The sequence below is a fragment of the Myotis davidii genome, unplaced genomic scaffold (genome assembly GCF_000327345.1).
Source record: "Myotis davidii unplaced genomic scaffold, ASM32734v1 scaffold306, whole genome shotgun sequence".
NCBI classification, from domain to species: domain Eukaryota; kingdom Metazoa; phylum Chordata; class Mammalia; order Chiroptera; family Vespertilionidae; genus Myotis; species Myotis davidii.
In genome coordinates this window covers 140,256-143,804 of record NW_006296631.1, presented here as the reverse complement: position 1 = coordinate 143,804, position 3,549 = coordinate 140,256, and the positions used below count along the sequence as shown (strand labels likewise).

The 3,549-nt window shown below is 49.4% G+C and overlaps 1 long non-coding RNA gene across 1 annotated transcript in view; it reads left to right on the top strand.

Annotated features, from left to right (window-relative positions):
- The window catches only part of LOC107184453, a 9,803-nt gene that overhangs the window by 4,197 nt on the left and 2,057 nt on the right, over positions 1-3,549 (top strand). The window contains exon 2 of the long non-coding RNA XR_001515305.1: positions 1,016-1,217. This is a non-coding gene — a long non-coding RNA (uncharacterized LOC107184453). The remainder of the gene's footprint in view (positions 1-1,015; positions 1,218-3,549) is intronic.

Here is a 3,549-nt window from a genome sequence, read left to right as displayed (position 1 = left end):
CCAGACACCATGACAACAGGCACCCTTGCTTGTTCCCATCTTAAAAAGAGCATTTCAGTATTCACTGTTACATATGACATCTGGTGTAGGTTTTAATAGAAAACCAAGTTAAGGAGGTCCACGTCTATTTCCGGTTTGCTAAGATTTTTTTTCTTTTTTAAAAAAAATATATTTTATTGATTTTTTTAGAGAGAAGAAGGGAGAGGGATAGAGAGTTAGAAACATCGATGGGAGAGAAACATCGATCAGCTGCCTCCTGCACAACCCCCACTGGGGATGTGCCCGCAACCAAGGTACATGCCCCTGACCGGAATCGAACCTGGGACCCTTCAGTCCGCAGGCTGATGCTCTATCCACTGAGCCAAACCGGTTAGGGCCTAAGATTTTATTTTTTCCTTTTATCAAACATAAGTGGTGAATTTTAGCAAATGCATTTTCTGCATCGTTGGGACACCTAGATAACATTTCCTCTTTAATCTGTTAAGGTGAATTACATCTCTCACTATGCTTAACACACATTGGTCTCTGTTATTCTCTGTCTCTCTTATCCACACCTCATCTCCCTCCTGCCAAAGCCCTTGATAAATTGATCACTCGGATCCAATTAATTTTAAAGTGCCAGTGCCCCATTTTACTCCCGTCAACAGCTCACCTTATTTCAAAACTGTTTATTTGAGCTATCTCGTCTCTCTGCATGATCGTGCCATGCTGTCTCGATCTTTTCCTTGCATTCCCTTCTCCGTGGGTCCCTCTCTCCCTTGCTCTCCTCACCATGCATCTACATTCATATCTTTAGCAAACTCAGACTCTCTGACTTTCCATCACTTTTCTCTCTTGTCTTCTCATGTCTTGCTTTCTCGCCACCATCTTATTAAACCCACAGAGAAAACATCATTGAAAGATAAGTGATGGGAAATGGTGCACAACGGAGGAAAAGTACAACACACATGCAGAGAGATAGGAATACCACCCCCACACACACACCTGCCATCACATGCACAAACTCTCCTCCCAGATGTCTGAGCTCCTGGCCATCCCCGGGGACCGCACTCTTATCCAAATTTGCCCATCGCTGTACAGGAACAGCCATGGAGACATCTGGGCTTCAGACAAGAAGGTTTCTTTCCACAGCATCTGCTGAGCTCAGCTTTGTAATGGAGAATGAGCAGAGCTTATTTGAGAAGACTGGACCCAGGGCAATCCTGCTTGGTCTTCAAGTAAGTTCCTAATCTTTCCTGGGTGTGTTTGATGTTTCTGCCGCTGTGCAAGGCTCCACAGAAGGGACAGACATGAATCAGATGTCCATCAATTGTTCAGCAAACGTTTGTTGGGGTCAGAGTGTAGACAGAGGGTAAAGGGCCACCCGGCTTCCAGGGCCCAAACTAAGACATCAAACCCAGGGCCTGCCCTCCACATGTTTGTTCATGCCCCCCCCCCCAACTCTAGTTGCTGTTACCCAGCAGCAAGTGATGGTGAGCACAGGGAACAGAATTCAGAGCCCTTGGGGGTGCCATATGCTCTCCTCCTCTTCTGGCCATTCTCCTCCTTGTCAATGGCCTTGCCCTGGATGCTGGGTGGGTGGGGGTGGAGGACTACTAAGAGGAAGTAGGACTTGAGGATCTCTCGACTGGAGAGGGGAAGAGTGCCGGAAGCTAATTCCAGCATGACAGCCGGGCTGAATCTGGAGTGGCTGAAGGTCATTTCCCCAAACCTGAAAGGGATGCATAAACTGACTGCTTGCTGCTGACAGCTCAGGGCATCGTAATCTACATGGTATTGCCTCCTACTGGCCAAACACCTGAGCAGCTATAGGCTAATTCTTCCAATCTGACAATGGGCTCTGCATAGGAAACCCTGACCCTTTGAAGTGTATATCTCCACCTCGCCTCAGGACAGTTTGTGTTAATGAAAAGCATGGGGTCCTGAGACTAGGAGAGAGGAGATCTTCGTTTCGTTAGCTAGGCTCCTCTGACCCCCAAATCCCTTTCAAAATTATGCTTTGTCTCTGGACTCCTTATTAAGTTATGCACAGTGCCTTCTCCAGATTGCCGAACCCTCCTAGACGCTGGAACAAGAACCCCAGCAGGAGATGCTCATGTGGTTCCTAAAGGCCTCCTGTGTTCCTGGCAGAAGGCATGGCAAGGGCAAATGCCATGCTGGCCGTCCTGATCGGCCTAGCTGTTGCCCTCAGGCCCGCAGTGACCAAGAGAAATCAGTGAAGACAATCTTGATTTAGCGCCTATAAAGTGGGGATAAAAAAAATTGTTTCCTGGAGAACGAATGGTCCGAGGACAGTGCCGACCCCTTGCAAAGTTTGGGACCTGACCTGCAGGCCTGGAGAAAGTAACGCAGTTGGATTGGCCTGGGGAGGGCTGGTAATAAAAGAGAGCCATTGGATTGGCCAGGAGGATGAGATGGGGTGAGATCTGTAAGGGGGGAGGGGGCAGGGGAGAGGTGGGATAGGGCCAGAATGATTGGGATAGGTAGGAGCTCCAGGCTCGAAGGTGGGGTCTCAGCCCACAGTCCCCAGAGTGACCAGCAGGGACAGCACTGGGCCAGTGGGTGATCCCATGGCTGGGGATGGCCTGGAGGCAGGGATCCTCCGGAAGCAAATTAACCCATTTGACAAATGCCTGTCCTGTGCCAGACCCTGGGCAGAACTCTGCACATATTCACTTGCTTAATCCCCATAATCAATTTTACCTAGGGTGGGATTATCCTGGTATTTTTATTTGTTAATTGTTGTATTCAGAAGTGGATGCAACCATAACTCTACTTTTGCGCCCACCCTGTAGATAGGGAGATTGAGAATAAAAACGTTAAGTCAGGCACCCAGGTCACACGAGAGGCAAATGCCAGAGCTAAGATTCAAACTCAGGCAGCCCAGCTGGGCCCCTTAACCCCTACATTCTACTGGCTCTCGTTCTCCCAAATGTCCTAAAATAATAGTTTTAAAAACCAAAAAACATGGCCTCCCTCGCAATTGTTGAGATCTTGCTATGTAGCTTTTATGCCATCTCTCCAGGCATGTACAATTATTTCCATTTTACAAATGAAGAAACTAAGGCACTAAGACGTGACACTGGGAGCCAAGGTGGTGCTATATCCAACGTGAGAACCCCAGGAGCATGTGAGGCTCATCTACCATTAAGCCTGAGTTTACCTCGGGAGCGTGGCCAGTGGGAAGCCCAAGCCTCTGCCCTCTCCGACCTCCAGACCCTTGGTGCCACCACTGCCCCTAGCCAAGCTCCTCAATGTGCCCCAACTCAGGGCTGCACCTTCATTCATGCCGCCCCTCTGAGTCCTCCTTTATCACCCTAGACCAGTGGTCGGCAAACTGCAGCTCGTGAGCCACATGAGGCTCTTTGGCCCCTTGAGTGTGGCTCTTCCACAAAATACCACGTGCGGGCCCGCACATACAGTGCGATTGAAACTTCGTGGCCGATGCACAGAAGTCGGTATTTTGTGGAAGAGCCGCACTCAAGGGGCCAAAGAGCCGCATGTGGCTCGTGAGCCGCAATTTGCCGACCACTGTCCTAAAGGAAGGAG